Below are 14,313 nucleotides of genomic sequence, written 5' to 3' on the forward strand. Positions count from 1 at the left end.
AGAACACTCTATGACATAAATCACAGCAAGATCCTTTTTGACCCACCTCCTAGAGAAATGGAAATAAAAACAAAAATAAACAAATGGGAACTGATGAAACCTAAAAGCTTTTTCACAACAAAGGAAACCATAAACAAGAGGAAAAGACAACCCTCAGAATGGGAGAAAATATTTGCAAATGAAGCAACTGACAAAGGATTAATCTGCAAAATTTACATGCAGCTCATGTAGCTCAATATCAAAGAAACAAACAACCCAATCCAAAAATGGGTAGAAGACCTAAATAGACATTTCTCCAAAGAAGATATACAGATTGCCAACGAATACATGAAAGGATGCTCAACATCACTAATCATTAGAGAAATGCAAATCAAAACTACAACGTGGTATCACCTCACACCAGTCAGAATGGCCGTCAACAAAAAATCTACAAACAATAAATGCTGGAGAGGGTGTGGAGAAATGGGAACCCTCTTGCACTGTTGCTGGGAATGTAAACTGATACAGCCACTATGGAGAACAGTATGGAGGTTCCTTAAAAACTAACAATAGAACTACCATATGACCCAGCAATCTCACTACTGGGTATATACCCTGAGAAAATCATAATTCAAAAAGTGTCATGTACCACAGTGTTCACTGCAGCTCTATTTACAATAGCCAGGACATGGAAGCAACCTAAGGGTCCATCAACAGATGAATGGATAAATAAGATATGGCACATATATACAATGGAATATTACTCAGCCATAAAAAGAAACGAAATTGAGTTATTCATAGTGAGGTGGAGGGACCTAGAGTCTGTCATACAGAGTGAAGTAAGTCAGAAAGAGAAAGACAAATACCATATGCTAACACATATATATGGAATCTAAAAAACCAAAAAAAAAATAGTCATGAAGAATCTAAGGGCAGGATGGGAATAAAGATGCAGACCTACTAGAGAATGGACTTGAGGATATGGGGAGGGGGAAGGGTAAGCTGTGACAAAGTGAGAGAGTGGCACGGACATATACACTACCAAGTGTAAAACAGATAGCTAGTGGGAAGCAGCCGCATAGCACAGGGAGATCAGCTCGGTGTTTTGTGACCCCCTAGACGGGTTGGATAGGGAGGGTGGGTGGGAGAGACGCAAGAGGGAAGAGATATGGGGATATATGTATATGTATAACTGATTCGCTTTGTTATAAAGCAGAAACTAACACACCATTGTAAAGCAATTATACTCCAATAAAGATATTAAAAATAACAATAATAAATAAATAATAAATAAAATAAAATAGCAGTTGCCAAACACTCTGGTCTCCAGTCCACTTACCTACATTCTTAATTATTGAGAATTCCAAATAGCCTTTGTTTATATGAGTTACATCTATTAATATTTATCATATCACAAATTAAAACAAATGTTTATTTACTCTATTAAATTAATTTTAAATAATAAACCATTACATATTAATAAATTTTATGAAAAATAACTATTTTCTAAAACAAATTAAAAAGTCAGTATTCAGGGGCTTCCCTGGTGGCACAGTGGTTAAGAATCCGCCTGCCAATGCGGGGGACAGGGTTCAAGCCCTGGTCCGGGAAGATCCCACATGCCATGGAGCAACTAAGCCTGTGCACCACAACTACTGAGCCTGCGCTCTAGAGCCCGTGAGTCACAACTACTGAGCCCACGTGAGCCACAACTACTGAGCCCACGTGAGCCACAACTACTGAGCTCACGTGCCACAACTACTGAAGCCCGCGCACCTAGAGCCCGTGCTCTGCAACAGGAGAGGCCACCGCAGTGAGAAGCCCGCGCACCACAACGAAGAGTAGCTCCCACTCACTGCAACTAGAGAAAGCCCGCGCACAGCAGTAAAGACCCAACGCAGCCAAAAATAAAATAAATAAAAATTTTTAAAAAGTCAGTATTCAGAGTGACACTGCTTTCCATTTTTGCAAATTTCTTTAACATCCAGCTTAAGAGAAGCCAGCTGAATTCTCATATCTGCTTCTGCATCCAATCATTGTGATATGTTGTTTTGGTTAACGCTTATGAAGAAAATATGCCTCACACAGATAATTGGAAAAGAAAAGACTATTTTAATCGCCCTTTTAGATAATGATGGATATTCTTCTTTCATTCAACACCAAAATGCAACAAATGGCAATTCCTAAAGGTTAGCTGCAATGTGGAATCTGAAACTGTATCAGTGAACTTCTTGGCTCTGCTATATAAAAATCCATTGGTCCATATTGTGCTTTGAATGGATCTCCTACCCATGCATGATTTGTAACATCATGCATTGGTCATCTGGAAAAACACTGGTTCAATGATTTATACGGACCTTCCCAATGTTGATACATTTCCTTACACAATGTATTTTTAAAAATCACATTGCTAAATCTCATCACCAATCTCATCAGAAAAATCTTTAAGTACTGGGAAGCTGGCAAGCCCATGGTGGCAGATACTAGTTTTCCAAAAATCTAATTTTCACTTGAAAGATCATATTTTTATCATTGGCAACAAATAGTTATTTTCCTTGAGTGGCAGGCTCACTTCACTTATTTTCAAGGAAATGTCTGCCAAACATCCAAGTCTAAGTAACTACAGTTTACCTATCAGTCATTCTTTTAAGTAAAAATAAAAAAGCAGATAGTTTAGCGTGCAGCTCAATCACACAAGTGCTTTTCCTAGAGATGAACCTTGTACGCTGATTGCAGAAGAACTTTATGCACACTTCCATTTAATCACACCGAATACTGAAAAGACATGCACACCAGGATAGATATTTTAAAAATTAAAACTTTTTACTGCTTCACCAAGGATATTCTTAAGTGAAACTGGCATTTTTTCTTTTTTTTTTTTTTTTTGCGGTACGCGGGCCTCTCACCGTCGCGGCCTCTCCCGCCGCAGAGCACAGCCTCTGGACGCGCAGGCTCAGCGGCCATGGCTCAGGGACCCAGCCGCTCCGCGGCATGTGGGATCTCCCCGGACTGGGGCACGAACCCGCGTGCCCCGCATCGGCAGGCGGACCCTCAACCACTGCGCCACCAGGGAAGCCCCTGAAACAGGCATTTTTTCAAATGCTTAACGTGTGTTTGGTGCCACTGCCTTGACTCAAGATAAAGTGCCAGCAGTTTACCCACCACTGCTTCCCTACCATCAGTGCAAATGTCAACACAGTACAAGGGCACATAATGTCTCAATTTTATTATGTGAATAATTTTGATTTCATGAACCCCTAGAAGATAAAGGGCATGGGGACCCCCAAGAGTCCGTGGACCACACTTTGGAAAATACCGTTTTAAAAGATTGTGAAGTAGGATGAATTTTAATAACTCAAAAATACATTTCATAAAACCTTCTGAATGAAGGAGACTATCAAGTCATCTAGCTTATTCTTTCAAAAGGGGCTGTATCAGACTTCCCCCTGCAGTAGGCTCAGGCCTACTGAATATATATTGAGTGGGGCCCTACCTTTAAAAAGCACCCTGGGAGTCTGAGTTGTTGTCAGTTTTACAAAGCACTGATGTAGTCTATGCTACTCCACATGCTTCACTTTACAAATTACCAAAAAGATAGTGAAACAAATTGCAATGTCAAAAATATATGAAACTAATTTAAAAGATTAATTACATAGAAGTTATGCCATTTTTCTTACTATTAGCCAGCTGCTTAATTTCAACATCTATACACATAAAATTCTTCCTTCAACTAGTTTTGGTAGGAGACCTCTATGACACAGATGCACCTAGTGTGCTTACGTACAGTAATCCTTTCACCAGATGATTCAATGACTGGCCACATACTGATATCAAATGCTCCAGAATTCACCAGTGAATACCGCTGATAAATAACCTTAATCCAGTCTTAATGTTTAGAAATACATTTTGACTTGAAAAAGACCTGAATTACATACATTAAGATACAAAAATCATACCTTACTACATACCAAAGACAAAATATTCAGTAGAAGTCTTTTTTTTGACATCATAAATAAGATTTGCATTCTAAACATGCAGATTGGGGTTTGATGAACCCCAATGAATTTTAAGTAAATTACTCCAGCGCACCAATGATTGCAAAGTAAAGCTTGTACTGTATCAAAACAAATGAAGCAATAAAGATAAGCACACTAAAATATCCAAAGGCTTTAAAATCAAGAGGTCTTTTTTTTTTTTTTAACAATACAGATTCCCATGCCTCCTGCACTCCATTCTCATCCTGAATCTGTGTGTTTTGGAATGGGACAAAGAATATTTTGTTCTATTTTTTTTAAATAGCTCTTCCAGAGACGCAGATGCAACTACTTGTAGACCAGCACTTATGAACTACTTCAAGTAATACACTGATAAATGGGGAACTGAACATGCCCCTCTAGATGATCTCTAAAGAACTGCTAACTAGTTGGGCTCATTGAGCAACTGTCTCACAGTGTGTAAGTTAACCTCTGATAGTAAAACCTAAATCAATGCAACTTGCTTCTCAGGAACCAGCAAAGTGACCAGTTAATTGATGCCTAGAAAATGTGATGGTTTCCAAGCAGATTAACCTCTAGGAAGATCAAATTCCCACTGGGAGTTTAGATGCAAAGTTTGGCACCTAAACAAAGTCTTTAGTCTTTAAAAGGAACCCAAATAAGCATTTTAGAATATGTCAAAATATCAACTTCCTATTTGGGATAGCAATGATAAACCAACTTCTCATCAGGAGAGAGATAGCTTCCTATAACTTGCCACCAGACAATTCAAATTAATTGAAAAATGAAGAAAGAGATTCAAAGAGGAGAGAGACAGAGGGACAGATTTGGAAACAAAACAAATGTGGCAATACCTTCAAGGAACCCATTAAGTCAGAAGTGAGATAATTATATCACCCATGTGTATATCACTGTATTAAAGAATAAAGCTGACACAAATGAAACAGTTAAAAAAAAAAAAAAGAAGTTACAGGACCCTAATAGCTCAACAATTTCGGAACTCTGATCTGGCTGCACCCCAAGCCATCTGAGTCACAATTTCTGGAGGTGGGTTCCAGCCATCGGTATTTTGTAAAGCTCCCCAAGAGATTTGAAAATGTAGCCGAGGTTGAGAACCACTGCCCTAAACCTTGGGAGTGAAAAAGCAATAAAAAGACGAACCCCACACAGTTATAAGTTTTCCAAACCGCAAACAATTCTCATTTAAAATGTAAATAATGAAGTACAGTCTTTAAGCTTAAAGGTATTTACAATTATCACCAACTTTAAATTAAGATGTAAAAACAGGCACTCTTTACAATCTCTAGTAGCTGTCTGACCTATAATCTGCAGTAGTAAACAATCAAGACTTAAATTATAAGATTCTGATGACCTATCATCTTAGTTTTACATAAGTAAGTACTACCCTAGTTTTTATCCACTGTCATGGTTAAAACAAATTTTCCTGGATGCCAAGTACACCACGTAATAGTGTCAAGGTGACACAACCTAAAATATCTTGTTCCTGAGAAACTGGAATTTAGCCACATTTCCTATCACCAAAATTACACATATTAGGATGAGAAAAAAAAATCCAAAAATTCTAAATCTGACTCATTATTAAGCATATGTTTTGGCATATTATGATGCTAATAATACCATACTAAAAGTTGCTCAAATGAATAATATCTAGACATATTTGTCAACTGTTTGAATTTCTCTTTTTAAAACAATTGAATCTTCATCAACTGTGGAACAAAAAACCCAAAATTTGATAATTTAACAAAGTGGTATTAAATTCTGTGTTATGCTGATCTAACTCCTTTAACTTTAGTGTAGAAAATAATGAAATCAATCAAACTCATTTCAGTCAATTAGTTTTATACATGATTGTCACCTCACCTTTAATCATTACTGAAACAAAACAAAAATTTCTGCCTAACTACACTATTTTCTAGGGGAAAAAAAGGAAATCCAAACATATACAACGAGCAGGGAAACGGCTAACGTGTTTAAAGAACGATTCACTCTAAAATCACTGAATAAAAAAATGAAAAAAAAGTTAGGTATAAGCTAGAAGGCAACACAACAGAACTGAAATAAGTAAAGCTTAAACATAAGAAAAATAATGTATGTTCTCACCAAAAGAGACAAAATTTTAGATGAGACTAAATATGCATTTTAATTGTAATGAGTGAGGTAGATCCTGTAGGGTTAACTGCCCTAGTAGAGGCCTCAGCACTTCACAGCTCAATTAGAATAGTGTCTAATGATGTTACTATAACACCGGCTCAATCAGAAAAAACAGCTTCAAAGCCAGAGAGCTGGAGTGTGACTGGACAGCATAAATTAGTTTAATACTTGCTCTTTAATTTGGGGGGAAAAATCTGAAGGGGAATGCAGAAAAATTAATTCACACACAAATGGTGAAACAGCTGAACTAAAATGTAGCTTAAGAAAGTGAAGTATATAGGTTTTTAGAAATAAGATTTGCTGCTTCCTAGCATAAGTAGAATTGCTTTGAGCAGCAAAGACTTCGGAAAAGGTCAATGATGCATACAAAACTTACTCCGAAAAATTTCAAAGTGGCTTTCTCAGCACAAGTTTTCATTAAATCTGAAACGGGTTTGCAGTTTTTTCTACACTCGCTCATATCGAAGAAACTCAGCTAAACATAGAAGTTTCTACTTAGGCACTCCCACTTCAAAAACAAAAAAATTAAGATGCAATACCTCCTTAAAGCAACCTCACCCAAAAACCTGGAAAGCAAAGAAAAAGTCACTTCTATTAATAGACTCACAAAATGTTATATAAATTTTCTCTAGAACAACTTAGTTTTAATTCCAACAACTTATACCTACATAATTCATCACCACCCCTAGACCTAAAGATGCTCCAAATTTTAAACGCTTGGCCTACCTGTATTACACTTGTACTGTAACAAACTCAAAATCATAACATTATGGGAGAAACATTGTAACTAAAAATTCATATTTTAAGATGTTAATTATATCAATCATTTACAACTTGAAATGTCACGTACTAACCATATCAGAACTTTGCAAAAGACAAAATAAATCTTCAGCAGAAAAAGAAAAATTGCACATTAGAACTCCCGAGGCTATATTTCAGCTGAAATATAGTCTAAGAACAACTTAGCAAAGACAACTTATGAAAACTACAATAAAAACTATTCAAGTGCAACGTTCTAAATCTAATTAACACCCGAATAGTCAAACTGCTACTGGGACTAAAAGGATGCTAATTCTTGCAAAACTCAAATGTTATTAAAAATCAGCCAAGACAACATGCTTTCACAAAGTCAACTGAGGCTAATTAAAATGATTCCCCATTATCTTATACTTATTATTCCTAAATAACTGGCAGTTTCACCTTAAACTACAGTCCAAAAACTAAAGACGTTAAGAAACTAAATTCAAAATAAACTATTTGAAAATAGGCAAATATATTTTTTAATTTTACTAGGGTTTTCGCGGGGCGGGGGGAATAACTATCAATTTTCAATAGGGTTTTTTTTAAACCTCTCTATCCCCACCCAAAAAAAAAACCGTTCAAGTTAACAAAACACACCAATTTCTTTGAAAATCTTTGAAAATCTAGCTTAAGAAATCGTAACAGCAGTTTGGGGCATGTGATGGAGCCACCGCCCTACACACCCCACACAAATTTCACGCTCAGTACTTGTAGTCCTAGCAATGAGATAAACTATGTCTTTTATTTTTCATTAGCAGTGCGGCGGGCGGGTGTCAGCTGCTAAGAATGTTTCCTGCATACCGCCATCACCCACAATACTCAAAAAATAAGTAAACAAACCAAAGCCAGAAACATAACTGGAATGACTCAACCAGGAAGAGAAAATAAGGGACAAAGAGAAAACAAAAATTTGCTTGAGAAAAGAAATTAAGACAAACCATTTACAACTTTCATTTAGATCTAAGGCAGTACACTCCGACCCGACTCGCTCGGCCAGGAGGGACACTGAAACTACTCAGAACAACAAAGAGCAGCGGCGGCCGCTGCAGGAGTCCCAGTCCGAGTTCAACTTGATTCCGCGACAAACTGCGAAGGGAGTTCGGGGCCGGAGGACCGACCCCGGAGACCGACGGACACGAAGCACCACGGCTCGGTCCGACCCGCGCCGGGGCCGTCGGCCCGTCAGGCGGCCGCGCTGGTTCTCCGGGCCGGCCCGCCGGCCTCCCGCGCGCTACACGCCGCCGCCACCGCCGGGAGCCCGCCCCGGGGCGGGGAAGCCGCGGGCGGGGTGCGCGGGCCCGGTCGGGAGAAGGGGAGGGGACATGGCGCGTTACCTGGGCTCGGGCGACGGCAAGGGGCGTCCGCTCTCCCGCGGCGGTTCGTCCGCGGGGGCGCCGGGCCCGTCCCTCCCCCGGCGGCCCGGAGCGCTCCTCGGCCCCCGCGCTGAGGCGTCCGGGCCAGGCCGCCCCTCCTCGGCGCCGCGCCGCTGCCCGCGCGGGCCGGGCCGCCTCGAGCTCCCGGGCCGCCCCGCGGCAGGGGGCCCCTCTCGCGGGGCGCCCGGCTCCCCGCACCCGCTCCCGCCCCCTGGGCGGCCGTGCAGCCGAGGGGAGGGCGGGAAGGGCCTCCGGAGGAGAGCGGGCGGCCGCGAACGCGGGCTCCGCCACCCGAGCCACTCCGTTACCGCAGCGGCGACGACGACCAGGGCCGTGTTGTTGCTGCCAACTTGTCGAGAGGACACTGAGCATGCGCGCGCAGAGACCACATCCGGGTAATTTCAGGGTTTGGCCCTTTTCCCCCTCAGCTTTCCTTTCTCTTGGCTGCCCCCGCCTCCAGCCAGAGTGACGAGGGTCGTTCTGCGCAGGCGCCCGCGGGGCAGCACAGTCGGCGGGGAGCCCCGAGTCCCAACCTGGGATCGCCCTGGCCGAGGGCACTTCCCGCAAAGGTCGGGGGAAAGGCTGCTTGGAGGGAGTGGTCATCAGACAAATGGGCGTCCCTTTGCCAAAAAGTTCCCAAGCAGCGCGGGAGAACTCGGCGTGTAGTGGGTGTCCAGTAAGTTTATAAATAGCGATCAAAAGGGCCTCGTTTATGAGGACCAGCGTGGGCACAAAAATTAGACTTTAATAGCTTGCTCTGGGGAGAAGGTGGTTGTAGCGGTTTAGTACTTTGGAAAGAGACTAAGATGACTGCAGCCCTGGGTCACTAGATCCAAATGTGTTTAAACTCTTGAGATGCCTTCTTAGGTTGAAAAGGTGCGCAGGCCAATAATGGAACCATAGATTTGAGAGCCTGGACAGGTGTTACGAAAAGTCAGTGGTTCCTGTTGGAAGAGATTTAGTCAGACCTCGGAGTTGGAAGGGACTTTCAAGGTCCTACAAGACACCTGTTAACTAGGTTACCAGCTGGGTGGGGAAAGGTGTAAACTCTGCTCTTGACTTTATACTTCTTTTATTTGAAAATTTTACAGGATGAATGCATTTATTTGATATTTTTAAAATTTCAGAAAACACATACTAATTACATATATATTTTTTCACCAACCAGGAAATATTTCTGTTGGGGTCCCACCAAGACTAATTACTGTCGGAAGGCTCTAAAGTCATGTCTTAAGTCTTGTCGCCCAGAAACTGTCTATTCCCCCACCTATGTTTTACACCCAGTTCCCTAATCCCATGCTGTCCTCTCTTTCACAGCTTGGGCTCTTTCTTCTTCTGCACGACAGCCTCTAAAACTGTGTCTTCAAACTGGTGTTCCCTGGGGTTTATGAAGACTTTCCAAGACTAGTTTTAAGGGAATTCATTTCCAGATGCCTCACTGCAATGTGTACTATAGTCTAAAATTGCTCAGCTTGGGACTTCCCTGGCGGTCCAGTGGTTAACACTCCATGCTCCCAATGCAGGGGGCACGGGTTCGATCCCTGGTGGGGGAACTGAGATCCCGCATGCTGCATGTGGGCAAAGATTTAGGAAAAAAAAAAAATTGCTCAGCTTGAGAAAGCACCTGAAGACACAGCATCCCCCTTTCAAAACTGTTCTACTCCCGCTGTCCAACCAAAGTAAAAACTCTCACCCATTACTAAGGTGCATCGATCCAAGATGTAAAAAACCTCCAGGACAATGCAGAGGAACAAGTCAGAAATTGGTGACTGTGCTGAGAAAGTGAATGACTCAAAGCGAATGGTTATAAGTTATCTTGCAAGTCAGGTGGTTTTCAGTTATTTGCTATCAACAAAATTGAAGGAAAACCTAACTATGTGATTTGATTTTTCGCAGTATACCTTAGAAGGAGTTAAAAGAATTGATAACATTGCTATATCTGAACTTCCATTCCTATCTCTCGCAATTATCTATACACATGCATCTTGTCACCTTTGCCGTATTTTGTTGGCCAGAAGCAAATCACAAGTCCCACCCCCACTCAGGGGAAGGAGACCACACAGGACATGAACACCTAGAGGCAGGATCATATGGGGCCACATTAGAGTCTCTATTTATTTATTCAAAGGACAATTCCTATAAGCTCAACCTCCTCAGAATTTCTTCAGGTTCTGTTGCTTCCTTGTTTAAGGGAAACCTGACTTTCCCCTGGGGCACTGCTTCCCCTCCCCCTCTCAAGTCGTAGGTCCTGTATTTTCAACCATGAGCCTCATAGACTGGGCCTGGAGGTGAGGTAGGCCTCCTGCTTGCTCCTCCACAATACTTCCAGACCATCCCTCTCTCTCCTCCCCATTAACCTGCAGCTTTAAGTCTTGTCATTCAGTATCCCTCATCATTGCTCTCATTTCTCTTCATTTTTTCATCATTTGCTCTTGTCAGTCACTCCAGTACCATTTCAGTCTTAATCCTAAGCGTTTGTAATATATACCCAATAATCATCCCCATTCCCTGCCCTCTCAGTTCCATGACGTCTCCTCCAAGGATCTTGTCCTACCCTAACTCAGCCACTTATTCACTTGGCATAATCACAAGAGCCTCATCAAACTCAATAACTTCTTCACAGTTTCAAACCCCTCACACTCTGAACAGCCCCTCCTATTTCCATATTTCCCTGTAGTACTCGAACTCCAACAACTCTGCAATCCGCTTATCCTCTCTCCCATCCTTATCCAGCTTACACTCCTGGTCAGTCATTACAATCACTCCCTGGCACACCACACCTTCAACCCCCTTTCCTCTTCCCCCTTTGCCGTTACTGGGCAAAACCACAATCCTGATTCAAGCCAGCTCTCCATCTACTTCACATCAGCCCCCGTACATCTGAATGTGGCTAAAGAAAAACACAATCACGCTGGCTAGTTTCACTTTAATTTCATCACCTGGAACTTCAAGTGGGTCCTTAGTGCTGCCCAGGAATTCTACTTCCCTCCTCCATTCTTCTGGATGTCGTACCTCTCTGTCCTCCAACCTGTACCTCCTTCCCTCTCATCCTTGTTTTTGATTCATAACCTTGTTTCCTATTCCAGTGAGAAAGTTGAAGCAACGACACGAAAACTTACACAGAATCTCGCCATCTCATCTACCCATACCCACATACCAGCATCTGTAACCTCTTCTCCACCTTCCCTTCCATTACGTAGGTGAATTTTCCATGCTGCCAGCTAAAGCCAGTCCCTCTGCTAAGGCAATAGACCCCAATATCATCTTGCTTAATCAAGGGTGTCACCATCACTCCACCAATTATCCTCCCTCCTCTATCTTATCAATGTTTCCCTCTCTACTGGGTGATTCCCATAAGCTTTTATAAGCAGCTGTTATTTCTCCAGTCCTACGAAATCTTCTCTTTGACCCACTTCCACTGGCAGTAACTGCCCCATTTCTCTGCTTCCTTTGCAATGAAACTCCTAAAAGAGTTTTCTGTGCTGTCTCTAGTTCTTCTCCCATTCTAGAGCAACAAAATACATAACATATGATACACTTAATATAAAGTTGAAAAACATGCCAAATATGATGTATATGTTAAGACTACATACATAGGTAATAGGATCATAACAACACACATGAGATTACATATGTGGCATATTTTAGGTCTTCAGCTGAGAGGGTCTCCCACCCTCTCTTAAACCCACTCCATTCATGCTTTCATCCTTATCACTTTGTCAAAACTGTTCTTGTCAAGGTCAACAATGAACTTCACATTGCCTAAGTCCAATGACCTATTCTCAATTATCATCTTAAATTGACCTCTTTGTAACAACTGATACAGCTAACCACTTGATTCACCTTTTTTTTAACTACACCCTCTTAGTTTTCTTCCTCATCACTTCATCAGATCCCTCATTCCCTTACTTCTTTCTTCTTTGTTGATTCCATCTCTTCTCCCAGACCTTGTAATGACTCAGGGCTCATTCCTTGGATTTCTTCTCTTTTCTATCTCTACTCACCTTTCATTGGTGATCTGATCAGGCCTCCTGACTTTCAGTACCATCTAAGATACATGAGATCATCATATATGATGACAACTCCCAAATTTATATCTTCAGCTCAGACCTCTCATTTAAATTCCAGATTATGATACCCAGCAGCCTACTGCACATCTCCTCCCTCAAATCTGTTCAGCCCAACAACCTCCCTGTCTCAGTTGATGAGAAGTCCACCCTTCAAGTTGCTCAGATCAAAAGCCCTGGAGTCATGCTGGACTTCCCTCTTTCTTATACATCCCATGTCTAGTCCAGAGTCAGAATATTCCTCACCACCTCCACTGCTTCCCCTGGTCTGTTCCACCATCATCTCATGCTTGGGTTAGTCTTCTAAAAGCTCTCCCTGCTTTCATGCTTGCCCCTTAGAGTCTATTCTCAACATAACGGCCAGAGTGATCCTCCTAAAATACAAGTCAGATCATATCATTCCTCTGCTTAAATCCCTGCAATGGCTCCTCATTTCACTCAGAGTAAAAGTCTGTATCCTTAAAATAGTCTCCAGGGTTCTATGAGATCTACACCATCACCACACTTCGGATCATTACCTCTCTAATTGCATCTCCTGTTACTCTTCTCTTGGACGACTCTGCTGTAGACTTACTGACCTCCTAGCTGACCCTAGAAGACACCAGCCAGGTTCCCAAGGTAGGACCTTTGCATTAGCTGTTTCCTCTGCCTGGAACACACGTTTCCCCAGATATCTGCATTGCTAATTCCCTCATTTACTTTAGTCAAATGTCATCTTCTCAGTGAGGCCCACCCTGACCTTTTTGAAATCACAACCTATTCTGAACCCTCATTCTACACCCCAGATCACCCTTACCCTGCTCTATCTTTTCCCATAGCTCTTATCTTCTAACATACTGTCTTATTTACTTATGTGTTATGCTTAGTGCTTATTGTCTGTCATCTCCCCCTAGAATGAAAGCTCCACAAGAGCAGGGATTTATCTGTAGTGTTTACTAAGTTATCCCAAGTGCCTAGAGTTCCTATTGACATATAGGAGGTGCTCAATAAATATTTGTTGAATGAATGAACAAGGTGTTTCATGCTTCTATCCATACAAGTGGAAATGAGAAATAGAGTTGACTCTGAACCCTATTTTATTCTGGCAAAAATATTCTATACTTTAATGGTTGATCAAAATTCATAGTATGTAATTTAGATAAATTAGATATTCAAAATTGAACCAAAAGAATAACAAAATTATATTGGTAATACAATTGAGATAAATTTTAAACTTAGAGACTCAAAGTTATTTTTATTTTTATAGGGAAATAAAATAGGCTGATCAATAAAAGACTTTCCAGCCTAAAATATTACATTAAAATGTTCCGGGGCAAGTGGAATGGAAATATAAGGTAAAGAGATAAAGAATGATGTTAAACTTCTTTTAAAGAAATGCTTTTTATGTATTTTTTAAATGGATGATAGATGCATCGTGATATTTAGATTCCCTTGGATACACTTAAAGAATGATGTAACAATCTTATTTTTAAATGCCAGTACCTATAATATGCCAAAAATAACAAACTTTGCCATTATTTAAACTTAAGATGAAACATTTTACATATGACCTTTAAAAATACAAGAAGAAACGTAGTTTGTCAAATTTCTTTTAGGAGGTAAGCAAGAAATTTTGAAGACCACAGCCCCCAAAGGATCTAAGCTACCACCTTTCCTGAGACCTCCCTGGGTGAAACGTCTCAATTCCCAGATCCATCTCAGTCCTGGGCAGGCAAAGGCTTGAAAGCTTTCTTTCCCTTTTGTTTTCTTTGATGGCTCCACCTCCTGTGAACTGGAGCTTCCCTAGGGTGAGGAGAATACAGAGTTTTAACCTTTTCATCCCAGAGATGGAGACAGAGAGCTCTCACCTCCTGTACTGCCCACCTAGGAAGGAATAGAATAATATGCAGTATTCTTGTGGAAATGACATAGCAATTAACAGCTCCA

General features: G+C 41.2%; 1 protein-coding gene across 4 annotated transcripts in view; it reads right to left on the reverse strand.

Moving 5' to 3' along the window:
* SMAD4 (SMAD family member 4) overlaps positions 1–8,416 on the reverse strand; it is a 59,948-nt gene extending 51,532 nt beyond the window's left edge. The window contains exon 1 of one of the 4 annotated variants that reach the window (XR_009534944.1): positions 7,886–8,117. The gene's annotated coding sequence lies outside the window, so the exon portion shown is untranslated. Of the gene's footprint in view, positions 1–7,885; positions 8,118–8,281 lie in introns of those variants that run through there. The other 3 variants (XM_060122091.1, XM_060122092.1, XM_060122090.1) reach the window with 3 other exon arrangements.
* Between the last annotated feature and the right edge of the window lie 5,897 nt (positions 8,417–14,313).

Source organism: Lagenorhynchus albirostris, chromosome 14 (genome assembly GCF_949774975.1).
Source record: "Lagenorhynchus albirostris chromosome 14, mLagAlb1.1, whole genome shotgun sequence".
In the NCBI taxonomy this organism is placed as follows: Eukaryota; Metazoa; Chordata; class Mammalia; order Artiodactyla; family Delphinidae; genus Lagenorhynchus; species Lagenorhynchus albirostris.